General features: G+C 46.3%; 2 protein-coding genes across 2 annotated transcripts in view; both read left to right on the forward strand.

The window, feature by feature from the left end:
- Positions 1-24,787, forward strand: part of LOC132227029 (apolipoprotein L2-like) — a 147,516-nt gene that overhangs the window by 108,945 nt on the left and 13,784 nt on the right. The gene's annotated exons all lie outside the window — the stretch shown is intronic.
- The window catches only part of LOC132227031 (apolipoprotein L3-like), a 37,567-nt gene continuing 32,901 nt past the window's right edge, over positions 20,122-24,787 (forward strand). Inside the window, exon 1 of the mRNA XM_059681671.1 lies at positions 20,122-20,427. The gene's annotated coding sequence lies outside the window, so the exon portion shown is untranslated. The remainder of the gene's footprint in view (positions 20,428-24,787) is intronic.

Genomic DNA, 24,787 nt, shown 5'->3' on the forward strand with positions numbered 1-24,787 from the left:
GGGGCCAGCTTTGGGCAGAGCTAAAAACAAGCGAGGGGAACTCCAGGAAGTAGTTGGGGGTGGTTCTTTTATTTTGCTTTTGCTTTTCTGTTTAATTGTTTTTTTAAGTGTATATTTCTTTTAATGGATTTCAGAGAGGAAGGGAGAGGGAAAGAGATAGAAGCATCAGTGATGAGAGAGAATCATTAATCCGCTGCCTCCTGCACACGCCTACTGGGAATTGAGCTGCAACTGGGCATGTGCTCTGACTGGGAATCGAACCATGACACCCTGGTTCATGGGTCGATGCTGAACCACTGATCCACACTGGCCCACCTAGATGTTATTATTTCTGAAGCCTGCGGAAGAAGGGAGAGGGTGGTGCACCCGGCAGTTGCTTTGAAAATGTCTGATGGTGCGGTTTTCACAGCCCCATCTGCACCCCTGCCTGCCACTCCCTCCCTCTCCCTTGCTGGGAACTAATGAACTTGAAGCTCCCTCCTCTCATCCATTGTTCTGGGCAGAGTGCCTTTCAACTTACAATCGTTAATAGAGATAAATTACTCCATTTCCTGTTTTAAATTGACATCCCAAACCTGGTAACTCTGAGAATGTGCCCAGTTCGCTTACACATTGTACGTTCATTGAAATTAAACACAGTGCATTCGTCTTGACTTCAACACAAAAATACTAACATTATGGGTTTGAGTTTTGTCATCTTTATTCTTAGTCCTGACCCTTCCTATGTTGACACTTGTTCCTCACTCGGGGCCCAATTTTGCCACCTGAGGAAAGACAAGGAGGCTCTCCCCTGGGTGATGCCGGCAGCCTGGCAACAAAGGCTGGGACTAGTGGCCACTTACCGTGAGGTTGGCAGGTGCTGTTGGCGTGAAGTGCAGTGCCCTGTGCTCTGCAGCCCAAGGTGCCTATTGGCGGGCCACTGTGATGACGGCACCTGCTGGAAGCTGGTCCACCCTTGCTGCTTGACACAGTTGCTGCAGGGAAGAAACACCTGCACAGCTTATGTTTCAAGAGACCTGGTGTATATGGCATATGTTTGCTCCCCCTCTTAGTGCTATGTGTTTTAGAAAGGACCACCTCCCAGAGAAAGGTTGTTTCCCCAGGTGGGGACTTTTTATATTAGAGAAACAGCAATGACCCAAAGAGACCACTTTGTTCCCCTCATGAAGCTTATACATAACAAGAGGCCCAATGCACAAAATTCGTGCAAGGGGCTTGGCCCTCACAGCCACCTTGCCTCGGCCCTTATAGCCCTGGCTTCATCCGGAAGGAAGTATGGAAGACCGGCTGTCTGGTCCATTTAGCATATTATGCTTTTATTATTATAGATGATACATAGATGGTACATGAGAGAAACTATATTTTAGTGATATAAGCACTGTGCTACAATTTACAAGACCTGGTCATATTAACTATTGGTATAAGCTGGGGTAAAACATTTTACCTTTCTGCTGCATAGGGATACTAATAATTATTCCTTCACTTGAGAAGAATGTAAGATACTAATATTACAAAGACTGCCCACCCTCTTACCCTACTTTTCTTCTAGTCTTTGGTAAGTGACCAATTTTGGACCTCACTGGACTGAGTTCGAAGGAGACAACAACTTCTTATATACTGTAGTAGCATAGTTCCTAAACAGAGCAATGAATTCTGTGGACCAAAGACCATAGTTCTAGTTCTGACTCTACTTCTGATGAGTGTTACCTTTGCACAAGTCAGTACCCTCTTAAAAACTCGGTTTTCTCTTCTCTCAATGAGGAATTTAGCTGGATTAGTTCTAGGGGCTAATTCTCAGTAGAAGATCTGCTTCTTATCACCACCACTCTTTTCCAACACATAAGTATCTCCCCCCACCCCCTGCCCCACCACACATACATATCTCTGTCTCTTATTTTCTGTCAGAATCCGGTTACATGCCTATCAAAGAGTAGGGAGGAGAGAATGAAAAATAGGAAGAAGATGCCCCAGGCACAACAAGTGATATTATCTATACCCCATGCTGAGATATTGCCTCTTCCAGTTGCATGGACAACCTACAGCTTCTGACCAATGCCCTAATTTGGGCTGGGAGTGGAGGTCTCTAAGTTAATTTAGCATTGTGCTAATAGCCTTTTCAGCATTAGTTACATGGATCAGGTTTTTTCTCTGAGCTGCATTCATGAATAAAGCTCATAGTGACCCTCTACAATCTCAGCTTTAGGGGAAATTTGTTCCAGGAAAGAACGTGCTATTAATGCAGAATGCAAGGGTAAGCAGAGTGCTTTGCAAGTAACTCCCAATAAACAGACAGGGCCAGGTGTGAAGCATGATTTATATTTTCCCATGGTTAAAAGCCACATGTATTATAATGCCTTGGCTGCCTATGGTCATCTTGGAAATGTGCCATTCTTGTCCAGGATATAGTTACAGTCTCGCATTCCAGGTGGGGAGCCCCAATTCCTTGGTTTTTATCCACCTAGAGAAAGAAAACTCTGGGACAAAATTAATAACGGCACAAAAACATGAGGGGGAAAAAGGAGATATGTGACCAAGGGTGAAAGAAAACTTTTGATGATTGAAAGTCATCTGGTCTAAGGCCCCCACTGGCCTGAAAAAAAAAATTATTTCTTTTAGTTGCAATGAAAAGCAAAGAGCTCCCAGTTTTCTAGTTTGGGTTTCCCCAGAAAGTTTACCATGAGTCAAGCAATTGATGTGGACAGTGATTGCAAGAAATATTCATAGTAGGATGAGGAACTAAGACAGAGAAGGAAGTCAGTGAAGTGTGTGTTACCACGGTAAGTAGCAGGAGCTCTATCCCACTGGATATCTTCGAGAGTCAATAATACGTGAGCCTCCGAGCCTTCCCACCCAGAAGGTATTGGAGCCCAAGTATGTGTACACTACTCCCCATCACCCACCATCAGCTCTCTGCTTCACATGCGGAGGGGACTGTCTGGGACTCTTGCTTACCTTGGTGCTGTCACATCTGAGGCAGGGCAGTAGCTGGCTTGCTTGCCGATGGAGGGGTATGGAACAGCTTCTGCTTCAATCTGCTTATTTCAAACTTCGATTCTTCCTTCAGCTTACTAGATGGAGGAGCTTTGACACTGTTACACTGTTCCCTTGTCCTTGGCTTGTTGAGAAAATGAAGAGATGGATTGTGTAACAGCATTTAACTCATGGTCTCCGACATGACAGCTACTCAATGACGATTCTCTCCCCACCCAAACTGTCCCCAAACCATACCCACTCTGACTGTGGCAAAGACCTAGAGTTCCAGCCCCAAAGATTATACTGGGGTGTAGAAACCACATACACCTATGACTTGGCTGATATAGGGAATATTTTCCTTCATTCAAGGGGGAGAAATGAAGGCACAGAAACAGAGTAACAAATAGAACAAACACCATGGCAGTTGAATGACTCACTGGATTTTTAATGCCCATGTAAGGAAGCAGGAGGGTCTGTTTCCATGAGTATCTTTCTCATGGGGTCTCCCAGGGATCACTCTCACATAAACTCCCATTAGCCCCTTAAAATATGCATAGTGCATATCCCAGCCTGTGAGTTTGAGGCACCAGGATATTTTTAACGAAGTGCATTTATGGTGCTTTGCCAAAAGCCACTCATAGAAAAACTCATTTATTTTCCATTTCTCAGTCCTTAGGGAAAGATCCTATCTAATAAAAGAGAAACATGGTAATTAGCCGTACCTCCGTTACCCTTCCCATTGGCTAATCAGGGCGATATGCAAATTAACTGCCAGCCAAGATGGCGACCGGCAGCCAGGCAGCTTGAAGCGAACAGGACGCTTGCTTGCTTCAGTGACGGGGGAAGCCAGGTTCCCCGCCTTCCGCTGCCGGCCTCTGAGCTTGCAGTTTGAAACATTGTTACAAATATAGAAGCTAAACAAAACCCCAGAAACCTGCTTTCAGCCAGCTGGGATCTCAGAGCTGGAGCTGAAACAGTGTTTCGATTATAGAACCCAAACAAACCAGATACCTGCTTTCAGCAGCTGAGGCCTCAGAGCTGGAGCCAAGCCTCAGAACTAAAGCTGGCCCAGAATAAAAAAGAAAAAGAAAAAAAGGAGCGGTTGGGAGCTTTAGTCACCTGCCAGCCTGAAAACAGCCCTCATCCCCTCACCCAGACTGGCCATGCACCCCAGTGGGGACCCCCACCCTGAAGGGGGTGTGACCAACTGCAAACAGCCGTCAGCCCCTCACCCAGGCTGGCCAGGCACCCCAGTGGGGACACCCACCCTGATCCAGGACACCCTTCAGGGCAAACCAGCCGGCCCCCACCCGTGCACCAGGCTTCTATCCTATATAGTAAAAGGGTAATATGCCTCCCAGCACCAGGAACAGCGGAGCCACGAGGCCTCCCGGCACCGGGATCAGCGTGACAGGGGGCAGCTCCCCAACCCCCTGATTGCCCTGCAGCTCTGTGTGTGACAGGGTGCAGCGCCCCAACCCCTGATTGGCCCTGCTTTGTGTGTGACAGGGTACAGAGCCCCAACCCCCCTGATGGGCCCTGCTCTGTGCATGACAGGGGGTGGTGCCGCAACCTCCCCATCGACCCTGCCTTGAGTGTGACGGGGGTGATGCCCCAACCCCCCAATCTGCCCTACCCTGAGCATGACTGAGGGTGGCATCACAACCTCCAGTTCCGTCCTGCCCTGTGCATGACAGGGGGCGGCGCCCCAACTCTCCAATCGGCCCTGCTCTGAGCCCGACCAGGGGCTGCACCTAGGGATTGGGCCTGCCCTCTGCCACCCCGGAGCAGGCCTAAGCCAGCAGGTCGTTATCTCCCGAGGGGTCCCAGACTTCGAGAGGGCACAGGCCGGGCTGAGGGACCTCCCCTCCCCACCGAGTGCACAAATTTTTGTGCACCGGGCCTCTAGTAATATTATAAACCATTATCCAAAGATTCTTCTTAAGACTTTCCCAGCTTGACAGCCCTTTCAGTTTCATATTCTTTCACTTGAAGGCTGAGTTTCAGTTAGTTACACACCAGTGTTTTCTGAAGTCCCCCCGCCCCTTTCATCCAAAATTCACCAAGCTTAAACATGAACCACACATTTTAAACATGAACTTCATGTTGCTAAACTTTAACTAACTGGTACCAAACAATGGAGGACCCCAAAGTAGCTGAAATTTGGTGAGCAATTATTTTGAGAGCAAAAGAGACAATGTCAATACATCAATCTAATGTAATATTTTAGCAGCATCTTTCAGGGCCTGGTTTAGAGGTTACTTACATCTAGTTTCATCTTTCAGCCATCCTATATTTATATGTCTATTTGGATGAGCCAAAGAAAATGACAAGGCTGTAATCATCTAAAAAGATCTGTTTATGCCAACAAGACTATACCTACTAATAGAGACAAGTCAGCCAATCTGTTCTCTTTCCTTAACTGAGAAAATTATGGGTAAAGCCTTAGGACTAAATAGGGCTTATTCTCCATAAGAGTGGAACAAGTTATGAGAAAAAAAAAATTCAAGAATTAATTATACCTAATTAGTCACAAAAAGTGGGTAATTTTCCGTTGTGCTTTTCACATGAGTGTCTTCCTTTCCATTCTTTTTGCCATCCTCATTTGCCAACTCTCACTCCCACATCATCAGGATATTTCAATGGATACTTGACTAATCACCCTGCCTTTATCAATTCAGACCACTGGCTGGATTGCTGTAAATCATCATATCTTGCATGTGCTCAGAAATCTGTAGCAGCTCTCCCCTCAGAGAAAAAGGGGAGAACTCCTACACCAGGAATGCTGCTCCCAGCCCAAATGCCCGCAACTTACCTACATAAATCTTCACTTTTTCCAGGCAATTTTTTTTTTATGAGCAATTCATTATTTGTGTCACAATTTATGCTGAGTGATTTACATGGATTATCTTAAATGATTAAGCAAAATTCTTTTTTATGATATTCACTCTTTTTTAAATTTATCTTTATTGTTGAAAGTATTACAGATGTTCTTCCTTTTCGCCCATTGGCCCCCTCCACCCTGCTCCCACCCACCCACCCCCCACCCCCACCCCCAGACCTTCACTGCACTGTTGTCAGGCTAGTCCTTTTATACCTGGCACCAAACAATGGAGGACTCTCAATAACTGAAATTTGGTGAGCTGTTCTTTTGGGAGCAAAGGAGAAAATGTTTTATAGTTTCCCAAACACATCTCACAGTTTCTTATTTCCACATGTTTGGCATTTCTTCTTTGCTCTTATTCAAATATCACCCAGCTATTAAAGGCTGACAAAAATTACACCTCCTCCATAAACCTCACTGAAGCATGAAAGGCGTGGGGAGACAGAGCGGGGGGTGTTCTATAGAAAAATTAAAATGGCTTTGAGTCTCACCTTTGCCATTTGCAAGCTTTGTGATGGAAGGTAAAATCCTTAACTGTTTTGAGTCTTCTTTATCAACAATTAAATGTATTTTATTGAGTTTTTTATTGCAACCAAGAAGATGAGATGCAAATTGTCCAGAAGTGAATTGATTTATTTATAATTTATGTCACTGGGGCATTGCGAAACTGCCGCTGAGCTTGGTGATGTGGTTAAGGTGCACTAGCTACTCAGTCAATGAGTAAGTAACATTTCTACAATATTACACAGCCATTCCGTTCTTAGATATCTTCTAAAAGGAAATGAAGATATATGTCCACACAAAATTGTACCAAACATTCATAGTCGTTCAATTTATAATAACCCCAAAGTGGAAACACCGCAAATGTCCACTAACAGGTGAATGGCATATCCATGCATTAAAATACTACTTAGCAATAAACATGGATGAATCTTAAAATAGTTATACTTAATTATAGAAGACAGACCAAAAAAGTGCAAGTGACATAATTCTATTTGTACAGAATTCTAGAAAATGAAATCCAATTTATAGCTACAAAAGGCAGAGCAGTGGTTTCTGTGGGTAGATAGGGGGGTTGGATTCAGAAGGAGGGATTGCAGAGGGATATGAGGAAGGTACCTTTGATTATGGTGATGGTTTCATAGATGTAAACATGTCAAAATTGATCAGATTGTACACTTTAACTTTGGGAAAATTATTGTACGTCAGTTACACCTCAACAAAGCTGATTTCTCAAATTAAGCATTCCTGCCTATTCACTTGATGCAAACACCCTGTGGAACCATGCAAGAAAGAAACACAGCATCTTGGCAACAACTCTAAGTCTTTATTGGGATGCATAGTAGGCATGGTGGGATATGTTCTGGATGAGGAAATATCTTAATTCCCCTTTTGCAAATTTAAGTGAGAATCCATATATTAGACATCCAGAATTCAGAAAATCTGTGAAAGATTAGAATTTCCAAAAAAATATTTATTACTGAGCTATGTAACATGTGGCCTTCAAATGACATCATTAAGTGACTCTCAGAGAAAGTGGCTGTTCTCACTTTCATTACTGTTTGAGGTATAGTTGCAATAACGGAACTGTACATCACAACAGATCTTTCTCGGTCCTAAACACATGGGCTCTAAATTCCAGAAGAAAATCTCCCCGGGAAGAATAAGGAACAGTGAGTAGAATCTAGAGGGCGGATTTTGGCTAAACCTAACGGGGAACTTTTGACACTCAAAAATGTCACTCGGTGCTGTGAACCCCTTCAGTATGTAGTGAATTTCCAGTGGCTGGAGTGTCTGCGACACGCTACATTCGGCAGGAGAGCACAGCAGCAAGACGATGATGTGGGGCGGGTTCAGAAGAGAGATGGGAACAGATCTCATTTCATGGAGATATCTGTCCTAAACCATGCCAACCGTGTTCCAATGTTCCAGTGGTAGAATTGCAGCAACCTGTTTCTGGCCTAGTGCAGAATTCTTAACAATTTCTGCACAGTAAGGAAAAGGTCCCAGGAGAGATGTTATCCTCTGACAGCCTGCTCCTAATTTCTAGGATATTTTCTCCTCCCTATTTATGGCATAGAGTGGATAATTTTAACACAGGAGAGACACTCTGCAAATTGCTCCTCCTTGGCATTTAGGGAAACGTACATTTGGCACCTTTCTCCATTTGCAAAGGAGGAAACCCAGAGGGAGTTGTCTGAGCCAGAATGAGACAAGCCCCGTCCAGTACACTTTCCTGTATCTGTCTGTGGCTTGTTGGATGCCAGAGTAAAGAGAAAAGATTCTGTGAGCACCCTGCTGACAACTAACTAGCATTTTCAAAATGCAAACTTCAGCAGGGAAAAGAAAATTAAAATCCCTGATAATCTTACGCCTCTTCCCCTCTTCGCCCTCCCCCATTCCCAGGCCGCTTTCTGCCTCAGAGGAGACTCTTATCATCTATAATAATAACTTCCACGTGGGAAAGTTGGCACGGCCAAACCTGTTTCCTCTTCTCCTTCGGGAACCATATTTACCCACCCATCTGCCTTCCCACCCTGAATCTGACTTATCAGATTCTGTGTTCCCTGAAAAAGGCGTAACCTAAAAGTATATAATTTTACATGGAAGAAAAAAACAGGGAAGTGCGAAAGGATGGGGCTGTGAAAGATAAGACTAGCCACAGACAGATAGGTAAACTGGTCTTATTTGTGAATAGTTACATAGATCCCTAACTTCCTGACCATGCAGGAGAAATAAGCCTGCAGGAAGAGAAATTCCATGGAATGAGGCACAGGGCTCTGTGCAATTCTGCCACAGACTGGTGACCCTGAGCACTCCCTTGCACCTGTCTGGGTCTCAGTGTTGCCTTGATCAGTATAATTTCCTGAATAATGCACATTTAAGACAAGCATCTATGGAAGAAAAAAAAAGAGTAGACAGTGGGAAGGGGGTATTCAGCTATTCAGCAGCGGTGACATTTTCTGTTTGTTTACTGTAGTGGTGGGCAGTTTGCCATGTCGTTGACACAAAGCTGCACAACTGTGAAACTTGTCCAATGTCTTCTTTTTCATGTTTGAGGCAATGGCCGGGCATGGTGGTGACGGCGAAAGGGCTTGTCAGCAAACTAGAGCTGCTGTTGATGCTGGTGAGGCAGGAGGATTTCTTTGTTAAGACTCACAATCCCAGCTTCATGGCTGTGTGGTGAATTATTTCTGTACTGTCTGTGCCAAAGTTAAGGTCATTGCTTTATGAGGTAAAACTTACCAGCCTCTCCCAGCCTTCTCTTTATTAATGATTAGAGATTTACATGTGAAAAGTTTTCTATTTTTTTAGGAGCGAGTTCTCATTGGTATCACCACCTGGACTGTCTTTGTCATAAAGACAGACAGACAGACACACATACACACATACATACACACACACACACACAAACACACACACACTTAGATCTTGCTAGACAAGTTTAATACTTAAATGTTACTGCTGCCCTGGCCAGTGTGGCTCAGTTGGTTGGAGCATCATCCAGTACACCAAAAGGTGTCAGGTTTGATTCCCTGTCTGGACATGTACCCAGGTTGTGGGTTTGATCTCTGGTCCAGGCGTGTGCAGGACGCAACCGATTGATGTTTCTCTCTCACATCGATGTTTCTCTCTCTCTCTTCCTCTCTCTAAAATCAATTTTTAAAAAAATGTCACTGCCTTTCAATATATCTCTTTTTGCTATTTGGCTTGTCTTGAGTTAGAAGAAAGTTAAAGCTAAGGCTTCTTTAGCCATCAACATTTTCCCTATTTGATTACTTAGCCAAGCTAGTGTCTGTTATCTAAAAGAATTGCACCCCAAATCCCACAACAATCATCTACTTATCTTTGGGAATTTCTTGCAGGACTGCCAAGCCTATGAGTGTCTTTTTATCTGAGAAAATATATTTCTTTGTTTGTTTTGAGATCAGCCTCTGAAATCAAACTGAGGATGAGGAGGATGTAAGGCATGAGAAAAAGAGGATGAGGAATTTTTTAAAAAGCCGCCTACAAAGAGCCATTAAGATCACCAGGGAGGCAACATTAAAGAAAAAGGAAAGAAGCATAAAGTCACATAAACACAAAGTCACTTTCGCATGTAGGACAAAGCAAGGCACTTGAGCGACGTCTATTCAATAGCAGGGGCTTGCTGGTTTGTGTCTGGACTGGCTCTAGTTGGTTCTTTTGTGACTTCAGCTCCCTCTCTCACCGCACACTTGCTCATACCCACGCCCACCACGTGAAATACCTCCCTGTCCCTCCCTACCCCCACTCTCCCCAAGATGCCCTCTCCCTCCTTTGTGAGGTGGGTCCTTCTGCCTAGAATTCTCTTTACCTCTTGAGTACCCAGACGACTACTACTCCTCTGTGCAAACATTTCCTCTCTGATGAAGCCTTCACCGACTAATGCAGACTCAGTCAATCACTCTGTTCTCATACTCTCCTGGGCACTTTTGGCCTGGCCATCCCTGCCGGCACTTTAGCCGTACATTATCATGATTTGTTTACATGCTGCCACTCCCCAAACCTCTGTGGTCCCTCTGTCTTTGTTCCTGGGAATTCTCATTCCCTCCAATCATGTCCATGACCACTTATGAACTGACTCTGACTCATAGACCTGGAACTCTGGCCAAGGCTTCACTCATGATTCCCTGGCCGCCCTGCGCAGATGCCTGCTTTTGAACATTTCCACATGGACGCGATCACTGTCAGGCTTCTCCCTGCAGCAGGATCCTGCTCTCGCATTTATTAGGGAACAGATATTGATTGCTGAAATGAGTGTCTGTCCATAGTAGGCCCTTCAAATATATTTTCAAAGTTCTTACCCCCAAAGGAAGTCATTATCTTTTTTGTGAAGTAGGTGTCATCTCCTGCGCTCCCTAAGGTGATTGATGATATAACCATGTATCCATTCACTCAAAACAGGAGTCATTTTCAATAACTTTCTATTTTTCTCCTAATATTTAATAAGAGGGTACGTGCTTTTGTTTTTAATATGTTTTTATTGATTTTTGAGGGAGAGAGACACAGGATCAGCTGCCTCCTGCTCGGGATCCAGCCAAAACCCCCAAGCATGTGTCCTGCTGGGGGAATGGAACCCTGAGATCTCTTGCTGCTCAACCAAGTGAGCCACACCCGCCAGGGTGGTAAGTGCTTCTTACATTCTCTTTCCTCTCTCCAAAATGACTGCTAAGCCCAGGCATTCTCATTTCCTGAAATATGGCAATTGTCTCCTTGCCTGCAGTCCAGGTCCACTACACTGCTTCAGAGTGACATTTTTGAACACCAAATCTGAGTGTAAGATTCCATTACTCTAAACTTTTAAATAGTCCTCCTTAGCTTACAAGTTAAGCCTTAATTTGCCTGGGGGCTGGGTGTAAAAAAAAAAGGTGAAGGTATTAAGCAAAGAAAAAAAAATTATAGACACAGACAATAAAGAGTTTGGTGACTGCCAGAGGTAAAGGGGTTGCGGGATGTAGAAAAAAATAAAGGGGGATAAATGGTAATGGAAGGAGACTTGACTTTAGTGAACACATAATATAATATACAGATGATGTATTCTAGAATTGCACACCTGAAACCTATATAACTTTATTAACCAATGTCATCCCAATAAATTCAATACATTAAAAAAATATGCCAAGTTATTGTGCTTGGAAATGTTAGTTATAGTTCTTCCTTCTGTTTCATTCACTTCATAAATATTCCCTAAGTACCTACTAATCTAAGTACCACCTGCTGCATGAAACCTTTTACAAATCCCAGTCTTCCAGGTAGAAAGGAACCATCTCTCCTTTGTATGTCTTCTGGGCCTTGAGTGTTGGGACAATGTACTATTTATTTTTTTATCCCCTCTGTCTAGTACTGTTTGGGCCAATAACAAGGGCTTTAGAAAAGTGTACTAGGAAAATGTTGCATGTCAAGAATAAGAAATGGTAAATTAACAATGGAAGGCTTTCTGAGGGAGGGAAACACAAAGCTGAAAGGATATAAAATGAGAAACAGGGAGGTATGATTTATAGTATATTTTGCAGAGAACAATAACCCAGTGGACTTGACTGTTAAGTCTCTTAGAGGATCCATCCAATCAGGATACCATCAAATAACTTATCCAACCATGCTATTGTGCCTTTTATAATTTCCCCCCTTTTTTTGTATTGCATAATGAGAGATCCTAGAATCTCAACCAAGATTGGCCTACAGGGTTTCTGCTGAAACATTATATTTCACAATGACAGACAAATCTTCCATCCAAAGCGGGTGTCCTTTGAAGACAGAAAGAAGAGAGGGAGAGAGAAAGATATATAGAAACATCAATGATGAGAGAGAATCATTGATCGGCTGCCTTCTGCACAGCCCCTACTGGAGTTCGAGCCTGCAACCCAGGCATGTGCCCCTGACCGTAATCGAACCCAGGACCCTTCAGTCCCAAAGCCGACACTCTATCTACTGAGCAAAACCAGCTGGGGTAAATCATTTGGTTTTTAAACCTGCCCTGAATAGACGGGAGGCTATTTATAGTCTTTTTCTTTAGCCTGCTTACTGGGAATTCTCATGCATTTCACTGCAGCAATATGAATTGTGTTTCATTCCCATGTGGTGTGCTGTGAGAACAATGGTATATGCCCCATATTATCTTTCTAAAATCTGATACATTCTGAAATCCAAGATCCATGTGACCCTCAAGGATTGTGGACTTGTATTCCTTTCCCTTGAATATGCCCAATTTTTCCTGCTTAACCGATATCCATGAGGATGGGTACCAGGTCCTAAACACATCTGTATTCCCAGATTCCAGCATGGCAGTTGGAATTTAGGGAGCAGATTGGAGCTCTGAATTTTAGGGTAGTTGTCAGGTAACACTGACAGATTAAATATATGTTTCTAATTTGTTCCTTCCTGAAACCACTACAACTTCTGGGAGAGGGATTTTTGACAAACGCAATAAACCCGCAATGTTGAGCAACCAGGATGGGAAACCACAGCCACAGGGAACGACCCCCCCTCAGAGCTGTCGTCCTCCCAGGTGATCTTTCTTGTGAGGTCGGGGATCCAGCTGAGCCCGACTTACTAGTCACTGGGTCTTTTGGGTCCCTAAGTGGGGTGATCTCAGCCCATGCCAAGAGGCGCCCATCTCACCTCATGTGACTTTGTAGCCCCCACCCCAGGTGTTCCGCCAGGAGACCGTGTTCACCAAGGCCAAGGACGTCCGTCTGGGGTCCTTTCTGCGTTCTTATCAGAGGGCCCTTTGGACAACAGGACTCCACCCCTGTGAGTCTGGCATGAGTTCTGCTCCTCAAAGGGGATGTGGGGTGACCAGTGGCACTCAGGCTGGTGAATGTTGAGGAACCAGGAGGAAGGCAGGTTATAGGGAAAAAAAGACAGAAAATAAGTGTAAACAGCGCCAGAGGCCAACTGTGACACTTGCTCTGAGTCTTGGCCCTGCTCGCCCTTCGTTGCCTGGTGCAAGGCCTGCCTCTCCCCTTGCCTTGGCTTTTTCTCTCTGAAATTAGTCAGTGTTGTCAGTGATACCATGATCACTCTGCCGCCCCTCCCTGAAATGCTGGGAGGTGGCCGTGGCGCCCCACGGAGCAGGCTTACATAAGTGCCACGTTGGCTTCTGGGGTCCACGCTTAGCCACGTCCGTCTTGGGCATTTCTGCTTTGTGCCCGGCCATTTCGTCCGGACTGCTGAGCCCAGAAGCCTCCTGAGGCTGGACGGACTGAGCTCAGAAAGACATGGGCTAGCTTCTCTAAGGGGTTAGCAGGCAGAGTGGGTCTAGTAGTTGATCATGAACCTCTGAAAACTTCAGCTTCCTGGAATTTCCACATTTGCTTTTAATTTTGCTCCTTCTATACCACTGGCTCCGGATTATGTGTCTGGTTTTTGTGCAGAAAAAGCTGCCTAGTGGATCTGCACAGCTAAGAACAAGTGGGTCTTCTTCCAAATCAGCCAGAGGGAGATTCTAGATAAGTTGGGGAAGATAGAGGCCCCCTCCATCTTCTCATCCTTACACTTTCTACGACAAAGATTATTGTCACTACTAGAGGCCCGGTGCATGAAATTCATGCATGGGGGCGAGGGGGGGAGGTGTCCCTCAGCCTGGCCTGCACCGTCTCCAACCTGGGACACCTCAGGGGATGTCCAGCAGTGGGACATCCCTCTCACAATCCGGGACAGCTGGCTCCACTCACCTGCCTGCCTACCTGATTGTCCCTAACTGCTTCTGCCTGCCAGCCTGATTGCCCCCTAATTGCTCCCTGCCAGCCTGATTGACACCTAACTGCTCCCCTGCCAGCCTGATGGCCCCCAACTGCCCTCTCCTGCCGGCCTGATCACCCCCAACAATCAGATTTTCCCAGGGACTCATGTTTTTCACATTCCTCTTTTCCTCTTTCTCCTCATATATAAAAACACTAGAGGCCCAGTGCACAAATTCGTCAACAGGTGGGGTCCCGGGCAGCCTGGCCCCTATCGGAGGAGATCGGGGCTAGGCCTGTTGTGAGGAGGAGATGACAGGATGTTGGCCAGCCTGCCACCCTGATCAGGGCCTCATCAGGGCCAGGCTGGCTGAGAGGAGGTGCCGCAGGCGATTGGAGTTGGGGGGCCAATTGGGGGCATGGCCAGCCATACAGAGAGGCTGTTGGTGGGGGGTGCCGACCAGGGGGCCAAAGGCCTCGGGCGGGGCCATGGGAGTTGGCCAGCTAGCACTTCCCCTGATTGGGGTGTGGGGGCTGATCTGGGGTGGGTCCGGGTAGCAGGAGGGGCTGCAGGCTGATCAGGGTAGTGGGGGCCCATTGGGGACAGGGCCAACTGGGGGAGGGGCTGGGGGCCGATCAGGATGGTGGGGGTGCATTGGCAGTGGGGCCACCCTGGATGAGGGGCTGCAGTCCTATGGAGGTGGGGCAGGCCAATCAGGGGCAGGCTGGCTGGGGGGAGGGGCCGCAGGAGGTTGGCCTGCAGGCCCCACCCCCTGATCAGGCCAGTTCACTGGCCACAGTGGGCATCATAGCGACTGGTCATCGGTCATTCCTCTCGTTTCGGATGCTGGCTTTTTATATATACAGATGATGGCTGCAGGAAGGAGACAGGAGGAAGTAAATGGACCTTCCAGAAAGCTGATAGAACTGCCAGAAGTACATTAAATCAGTGGGGGAAATTTGTGTGAAATCCGAGTCATAGTTTATTCATCAAGATCGACAAGAAAACCAAATGGAGTGAAACTGGGGTTTGCTGTGTGGTCAAGAGGCTGGGTGTTCTCCCTGTTATGGGACACACCCAGGAGACAGGAGGGGCAACACAGAGTAGAGTGGGCCACATGTTTACTGATACAAATGGTACACAGGGTTAGGTCTGACCAAACAATGGAATCCATGTCCCCTCTCCTAAAAAGTCCTTTACATCATTTCCAACTGACATTCTCATCCGCTTAGATCAGTAACATTCCCTTCTCAGTACTCTGGTCTGCTTAGCAAATTCCCCAAAGAACAGACCTTTTTTTGGAAAAAAAACAAAAAACAAAAAAAAATCATTTTCTTTTTTAAAAGAATATATTTTATTGATTTTTTACAGAGAGGAAGGGGGAGGGATAGAGAGTCAGAAACATTGATGAGAGAGAAACATCGATCAGCTGCCTCCTGCACACTCCCTACTGGGTACGTGCCCGCAACCAAGGTACATGCCCTTGGCCAGAATTGAACCCAGGACCCTTGAGTCTGCAGGCCGATGCTCTATCCACTGAGCCAAACTGGCCAGGGCAAGAACAGACCTTTAAAAGCTCTGACTCCCAGTCCCTCAGCGCTGGTGCCTTTTGGTGCTCAGCCCACCTGTTTCCAGATGGTCTAATACCTTTATACTTCTTTACAAATTTAGGCCTCCTAACGTTCCTCCTTTGGTGATCCGACCACAAAGTTCTAAGGTTATTGGAAGAATTATTTGTAAAGTGGAGAGCAGTGGTTCCCAATCATTTTTGGCCATGCCCCACCTAAGCATTTCTAAAATCCTGATGCCCTCCCCCTGTGACATATAATTCTTATTATTCAAAAAGTGAACTCCTATTCACATGGAGGGAGCCTAAAAGACCATTAACTTGGTCTAAGCAAGGTTCCAAAGAACATGGCATCCATGAAAGAAAAAAATAAAAGAACGAAAGGGCAGTTGAAGTTCTGAGGAAGAAATCACTAAGAAATTAAAAAATAATAATACTATGAAGTGATATGAAAAAATAGCATCTAAAATTTCAAAACATGTAATAGAGAACTGAAATGCATAAATATGTCACAATACTATTTATATACTACTGTATATGAGGTCCCTAGAACCATAAGAAATGAAAAAATTCAATGTTAATAACACATTCTCAAATTTCACCCTTTAAAAACCAAATTGTCCCCCTATGGGGCATGTGTTCCTAGTTGGGAACCACTGGTCTAGAGCATTCTGGGACACAGCAAAGACCACGCAGGTCAGCCACCTTAGGATCAGCTATTAATATACGGACAAGTCCTTGGCTCTCTGTGTCAGGCAGGTCTCAGGAGGGGTAGTTGATGACGGCTGTTTTGCTTCATAAAACAAAGTCTACAGACAATCAGCATTTGCTTTCTTCCCTGTCTCCCAAGGCAGGTTAGTCCCAGAAAGAACTGAGAGAAATCCTCTCTACGGAAAGATCTGTTTCCATGACAGTTCATAGAACAGAAATGATCCAGAGTGCTTTCTATTATTACTAATTTGAGATTGAGAGAGAGAGAAACATTGATTGTTCGCTTAATTATGCATTCATTGGTTGACTCTTGCATGTGCCATTCATATATGACATGTATGTTAGAATCCACAACCATGGCGAACCAGAGTGAGTGATGCTTTAACCAACTGAGCTACCCTTCGTTGCCTGGTGCAAAGCCTGCCTCTCCCTTGCCTTGGCTTTTTCTCTCTGAAATCAGTCAGTGTTGTCACGCGATACTATGATCACTCTGCCGCCACTCCCTGAAACACTGGGAGGTGCCGTGGCGCCTCATGGATAAGCAGGCTGACATAAGTGCCACGTTGGCTTCCGGGGTCCACACACAGCCGCTGGGCGTCCATCTTGGGCGTTTCTGCTTTCTGCCCGGCCATTTCGTCCGGACTGCTGAGCCCAGAAGCCTCCTGAGGCTGGACGGACTGAGCTCAGAAAGACATGGGCTAGCTTCTCTAAGGGGTTAGCAGGCAGAGCGGGTCTAGTAGTTGATCATGAACCTCTGAAAACTTCAGCTTCCTGGAATTTCCACATTTGCTTTTAATTTTGCTCCTTCTATACCACTGGCTCCGGATTACGTGTCTGGTTTTTGTGCAGAAAAAGCTGCCTAGTGGATCTGCACAGCTAAGAACAAGTGGGTCTTCTTCCAAATCAGCCAGAGGGAGATTGTAGGTAAGTTGGGGAAGATAGAGGCCCCTCCATCTTCTCATCCTTACACTTTCTACGACAAAGATTATTGTCACTACTAGAGGCCCGGTGCATGAAATTCATGCATGGGGGCGAGGGGGGGAGGTGTCCCTCAGCCCGGCCTGCACCGTCTCCAACCTGGGACACCTCGGGGGATGTCCAGCAGTGGGACATCCCTCTCACAATCCGGGACAGCTGGCTCCACTCGCCTGCCTGCCTACCTGATTGTCCCTAACTGCTTCTGCCTGCCAGCCTGATTGCCCCCTAATTGCTCCCTGCCAGCCTGATTGACACCTAACTGCTCCCCTGCCAGCCTGATGGCCCCCAACTGCCCTCTCCTGCTGGCCTGATCACCCCCAACAATCAGATTTTCCCAGGGATTCATGTTTTTCACATTCCTCTTTTCCTCTTTCTCCTCATATGTAAAAATACTAGAGCCCCAGTGCACAAATTCGTCAACAGGTGGGGTCCCGGGCGGCCTGGCCCCTATCGGAGGAGATCGCGGCTAGGCCTGTTGTGAGGAGGAGATGACAGGATGTTGGCCAGCCTGCCACCCTGATCAGGGCCTCATCAGGGCCAGGCTGGCTGAGGGGAGGTGCCGCAGGCGATTGGGGTTGGGGGGCCGATTGGGGGCATGGCCAGCCATACAGAGAGGCTGTTGGTGGGGGGTGCCGACCAGGGGGCCAAAGGCCTCGGGCGGGGCCATGGGTGTTGGCCAGCTAGCCCTTCCCCTGATTGGGGTGTGGGGGCTGATCTGGGGTGGGTCCGGGTAGCGGGAGGGGCTGCAGGCTGATCAGGGTAGTGGGGGCCCATTGGGGACAGGGCCAACTGGGGGAGGGGCTGGGGCCCGATCAGGATGGTGGGGGTGCATTGGCAGTGGGGCCACCCTGGATGAGGGGCTACAGGCCTATCGAGGTGGGGCGGGCCAATCGGGGGCGGGATGGTTGGGGAGAGGGGCCGCAGGAGGTTGGCCTGCAGGCCCCACCCTCTGATCAGGCCAGTTCACTGGCCACAGTGAGCATCATAGCAACCGGTCATCAGTCATTCCTCTCATTCCGGACGCTGGCTTTTTATATACAGATGATGGCTGCAGGAAGGAGACAGGAGGAAATAAATGGAACTCCCAGAAAGCTGATAGAACTGTCAGAAGTACATTAAATCAGTGGGGGAAATTTGTGTGAAATCCGAGTCATAGTTTATTCATCAAGATCGACAAGAAAACCAGATGGAGTGAAACTGGGGTTTGCTGTGTGGTCAAGAGGCTGGGTGTTCTCCCTGTCATGGGACACACCCAGGAGATGGAGAGGCAGCACAGAGTAGAGTGGGCCACATGTTTACTGATACAAACGGTACACAGGGTTAGGTCTGACCAAACAATGGAATCCATGTCCCCTCTCCTAAAAAGTCCTTTACATCATTTCCAACCGACATTCTCTTCCGCTTAGATCAGTAACATTCCCTTCTCAGTACTTGCCAAAACTCTGGTCTGCTTAGCAAATTCCCCAAAGAACAGACCTTTAAAAGCTCTGACTCCCAGTCCCTCAGCGCTGGTGCCTTTTGGTGCTCAGCCCACCTGTTTCCAGATGGTCTAATACCTTTATACTTCTTTACAACTTTAGGCCTCTTACGTTCCTCCTTTGGTGATCCGACCACAAAGTTCTAAGGTTATTGGAAGAATTATTTGTAAAGTGGAGAGCAGTGGTTCCCAATCATTTTTGGCCATGCCCCACCTAAGCATTTCTAAAATCCTGATGCCCTCCCCCTGTGACATATAATTCTTATTATTCAAAAAGTGAACTCCTATTCACATGGAGGGAGCCTAAAAGACCATTAACTTGGTCTAAGCAAGGTTCCAAAGAACATGGCATCCATGAAAGAAAAAAATAAAAGAACGAAAGGGCAGTTGAAGTTCTGAGGAAGAAATCACTAAGAAATTAAAAAATAATAATACTATGAAGTGATATGAAAAAATAGCATCTAAAATTTCAAAACATGTAATAGAGAACTGAAATGCATAAATATGTCACAATACTATTTATATACTACTGTATATGAGGTCCCTAGAACCATAAGAAATGAAAAAATTCAATGTTAATAACACATTCTCAAATTTCACCCTTTAAAAACCAAATTGTCCCCCTATGGGGCATGTGTTCCTAGTTGGGAACCACTGGTCTAGAGCATTCTGGGACACAGCAAAGACCACGCAGGTCAGCCACCTTAGGATCACCTATTAATATACCGACAAGCCCCTTGGCTCTTTGTGTCAGGCAGGTCTCAGGAGGGGTAGTTGATGAAGGCTGTTTTGCTTCATAAAACAAAGTCTACAGACAATCAGCATTTGCTTTCTTCCCTGTCTCCCAAGGCAGGTTAGTCCCAGAAGGAACTGAGAGAAATCCTCTCTACGGAAAGATCTGTTTCCATGACAGTTCATAGAACAGAAATGATCCAGAGTGCTTTCTATTATTACTAATTTGAGATTGAGAGAGAGAGAAACATTGATTGTTCGCTTAATTATGCATTCATTGGTTGACTCTTGCATGTGCCATTCATATATGACATGTATGTTAGAATCCACAACCATGGCGAACCAGAGTGAGTGATGCTTTAACCAACTGAGCTACCCTTCGTTGCCTGGTGCAAAGCCTGCCTCTCCCTTGCCTTGGCTTTTTCTCTCTGAAATCAGTCAGTGTTGTCACGCGATACTATGATCACTCTGCCGCCACTCCCTGAAACACTGGGAGGTGGCCGTGGCGCCTCATGGATGAGCAGGCTGACATAAGTGCCACGTTGGCTTCCGGGGTCCACACACAGCCACTGGGCGTCCATCTTGGGCGTTTCTGCTTTCTGCCCGGCCATTTCGTCCAGCCTGCGGATCCCAGAAGCCTCCTGAGGCTGGACGGACTGAGCTCAGAAAGATATGGGCTAGCTTCTCTAAGGGGTTAGCAAGCAGAGCGGGTCTAGTAGTTGATCATGAACCTCTGAAAACTTCAGCTTCCTGGAATTTCCACATTTGCTTTTAATTTTGCTCCTTCTATACCACTGGCTCCGGATTACGTGTCTGGTTTTTGTGCAGAAAAAGCTGCCTAGTGGATCTGCACAGCTAAGAACAAGTGGGTCTTCTTCCAAATCAGCCAGAGGGAGATTCTAGGTAAGTTGGGGAAGATAGAGGCCCCTCCATCTTCTCATCCTTACACTTTCTACGACAAAGATTATTATCACTACTAGAGGCCCGGTGCATGAAATTCATGCATGGGGGCGAGGGGGGGGAGGTGTCCCTCAGCCCAACCTGCACCGTCTCCAACCTGGGACACCTCAGGGGATGTCCAGCAGTGGGACATCCCTCTCACAATCCGGGACAGCTGGCTCCACTCGCCTGCCTGCCTACCTGATTGTCCCTAACTGCTTCTGCCTGCCAGCCTGATCGCCCCCTAATTGCTCCCTGCCAGCCTGATTGACACCTAACTGCTCCCCTGCCAGCCTGATGGCTCCCAACTGCCCTCTCCTGCTGGCCTGATCACCCCCAACAATCAGATTTTCCCAGGGACTCATGTTTTTCACATTCCTCTTTTCCTCTTTCTCCTCATATATAAAAATACTAGAGGCCCAGTGCACAAATTCGTCAACAGGTGGGGTCCCGGGCGGCCTGGCCCCAATCGGAGGAGATCAGGGCTAGGCCTGTTGTGAGGAGGAGATGACAGGATGTTGGCCAGCCTGCCACCCTGATCAGGGCCTCATCAGGGCCAGGCTGGCTGAGGGGAGGGGCCGCAGGCGATTGGGGTTGGGGGGCCGATTGGGGGCATGGCCAGCCATACAGAGAGGCTGTTGGTGGGGTGTGCCGATCAGGGGGCCAAAGGCCTTGGGCGGGGCCATGGTGGTTGGCCAGCTAGCCCTTCCCCTGATTGGGGTGTGGGGGCTGATCTGGGGTGGGTCCGGGTAGCGGGAGGGGCTGCAGGCTGATCAGGGTAGTGGGGGCCCATTGGGGACAGGGCCAACTGGGGGAGGGGCTGGGGGCCGATCAGGATGGTGGGGGTGCATTGGCAGTGGGGCCACCCTGGATGAGGGGCTACAGGCCTATAGAGGTGGGGCGGGCCAATCAGGGGCGGGATGGTTGGGAAGAGGGGCCGCAGGAGGTTGGCCTGCAGGCCCCACCCTCTGATCAGGCCAGTTCACTGGCCACAGTGAGCATCATAGCAACCGGTCATCAGTCATTCCTCTCATTCCGGACGCTGGCTTTTTATATACAGATGATGGCTGCAGGAAGGAGACAGGAGGAAATAAATGAAACTCCCAGAAAGCTGATAGAACTGTCAGAAGTACATTAAATCAGTGGGGGAAATTTGTGTGAAATCCGAGTCATAGTTTATTCATCAAGATCGACAAGAAAACCAGATGGAGTGAAACTGGGGTTTGCTGTGTGGTCAAGAGGCTGGGTGTTCTCCCTGTTATGGGACACACCCAGGAGACAGGAGGGGCAGCACAGAGTAGAGTGGGCCACATGTTTACTGATACAAACGGTACACAGGGTTAGGTCTGACCAAACAATGGAATCCATGTCCCCTCTCCTAAAACGTCCTTTACATCATTTCCAACCGACATTCTCATCCGCTTAGATCAGTAACATTCCCTTCTCAGTACTCTGGTCTGCTTAGCAAATTCCCCAAAGAACAGACCTTTAAAAGCTCTGACTCCCAGTCCCTCAGTGCTGGTGCCTTTTGGTGCTCAGCCCACCTGTTTCCAGATGGTCTAATACCTTTATACTTCTTTACAACTTTAGGCCTCCTAACGTTCCTCCTTGGTGATCCGACCACAAAGTTCTAAGGTTATTGGAAGAATTATTTGTAAAGTGGAGAGCAGTGGTTCCCAATCATTTTTGGCCATGCCCCACCTAAGCATTTCTAAAATCCTGATGCCCTCCCCCTGTGACATATAATTCTTATTATTCAAAAAGTGAACTCCTATTCACATGGAGGGAGCCTAAAAGACCATTAACTTGGTCTAAGCAAGGTTCCAAAGAACATGGCATCCATGAAAGAAAAAAATAAAAGAACGAAAGGGCAGTTGAAGTTCTGAGGAAGAAATCACTAAGAAATTAAAAAATAATAATACTATGAAGTGATATGAAAAAATAGCATCTAAAATTTCAAAACATGTAATAGAGAACTGAAATGCATAAATATGTCACAATACTATTTATATACTACTGTATATGAGGTCCCTAGAACCATAAGAAATGAAAAAATTCAATGTTAATAACACATTCTCAAATTTCACCCTTTAAAAACCAAATTGTCCCCCTATGGGGCATGTGTTCCTAGTTGGGAACCACTGGTCTAGAGCATTCTGGGACACAGCAAAGACCACGCAGGTCAGCCACCTTAGGATCACCTATTAATATACCGACAAGTCCTTGGCTCTCTGTGTCAGGCAGGTCTCAGGAGGGGTAGTTGATGAAGGCTGTTTTGTTTCTTAAAATAACATCTACAGACAATCAGCATTTGCTTTCTTCCCTGTCTCCCAAGGCAATTAGTCCCAGAAGGAAATGAGAGAAATCCTCTCTACGGAAAGATCTGTTTCCATCATGACAGTTCATAGAACAGAAATGACCCAGAGTGCTTTCTATCATTACTAATTTGAGATTGAGAGAGAGAGAGAGAGAGAAAAACATGGATTGTTCGCTTAATTATGCATTCATTGGTTGACTCTTGCATGTGCCTTTCATATATGACATGTATGTTTGAACCCACAACCATGGTGAACCAGAGTGAATGATGCTTTAACCAACTGAGCCACCCAGCCAGAGCCAGAGTGTGTTTTCACAGTGAAGGCCATGAGGCCTGACTGCCTTCCCTTTACCGTTCTGTCCCATTTTGGGAAACTCAGCCTCAACACAGGCCCATGATTACAGTATTGCCCCGCCCAAGTATCAACAAGTTGTTACTGACACTTCCTAGGACTGAGCCTTCCTAGCGCTGTGAAACCACACTCTCCAACCAAAAGGTTGGTTATTAATGCACCCTTCAAATTGATTTATGCTCAAAGCGGGGACTGTGGATGAATAAAGGGGTTCTATGCCAAGTACCCCCATGGGGTGATGCGATCATAAGCTCCTACCTGGGCAGGTCATGGTACCTGGTCACATCCCAGGCATATACTTCTTAGTAAATGCTTTGTTTTCCTTAAGCAAGCCCTGCCCACTGTTTCTAGGTGAACACACATCTGAAATAAACACCCTCCAGAGAGCACAATCTTGCCCAGCTGGTGTGCCACAGAGGTTGGGCATCGATCCATGAACCAAGAGGTCACTGGTTCCGTTCCCAGTGAGGGCACATGGTCTGGATGTGGACTCATTTCCCAGGAGGGGACGTGCAAGAGACAGCCAATGGATGCTTCTCTCTCACTGATGTTTCTATCTCTCTCTCTCATTCACCTCCTCTTTCTAAAATCAATAGACATACAGTACTTTTTTTAAAAAAGAGCACATTCTTGTTAACTATCCTGTCAGCCAATCCCCACCTTTCTCCCACCTTCATGGAGCCTTCCTTACATCCCCTCCTTCATTTCACATGAATAGAAGAAGCTGAGAAACTGTATTCTCCAGAGCATTGGTGATGTTACTCAGTTTGGCTCAAATAAATTTCCTAAATATTCAAATATATATATTTCTGCCTTAATAAGGAAGGGGATTCTAACCCATGTGCCAACATGCACAAAACTTTAGGACACTATGCTAAGTGAAATAAGCCAGTTTCAAAAGGACAAATATTGTCTGATTCCACTTTTATGAGGCACTCAAATCCATAGAGATGGGAGGAAGAATGGCAGTTTTGAGGGGGAATGGGCAGTTACTGTTCAGTGGGTACAGACTTTCTATTTTGCAAGATGAAGAGAGTTCTGGAGAATGGTTGCACAATAATGTAAATATATTTAACACTATTGAATGTTAACCTTAAAAATGGTTAAGGTGGTAAATTTTATGTTGTGCAGTTAACATAACACAAATTTTTTAATAAGAGGTGTTTCTTTAAAAAATCACTACTGTGAAGTGGAAGATGGAAAAGATGAACACCTCATATCCTGTGAGTATAAATGTAAATTGTAAATATAAATGTAAATTGGTAAAATTTGTTTGGATAGCAGTGAGGTCTAGGTTTGAAGGAATTTTTATATGGAGATATCCTCTGACCCAGTCATTCTACTTCTAGAAATATCTTAAGAGAAACAATCTCAAATCAGACAAAACTTTTATGCAAGACGAGTGTTCTATTTACATAAAGAAGTAGAAACAAGCTAAGGTCCACTGATGGGGGTGGGCAGCAGAGAGACCGGGCACCATTAGGAGGGCTGGGCAGCAGGGATGGGGCCATGGCCTCAGGACCCCAGGACCTTAGGGGATGAGGGTATTAGAAGCAAGAAGGGTGCAGGCTTGGGAGCTACAGCGCCAGGAATTTATCACCACAGAGACTTGGCATAGGGTGCAAGACATCGTTTGGAAATGAGAAGTATTATTT

This window comes from Myotis daubentonii, chromosome 2 (assembly GCF_963259705.1).
Source record: "Myotis daubentonii chromosome 2, mMyoDau2.1, whole genome shotgun sequence".
In the NCBI taxonomy this organism is placed as follows: Eukaryota; Metazoa; Chordata; class Mammalia; order Chiroptera; family Vespertilionidae; genus Myotis; species Myotis daubentonii.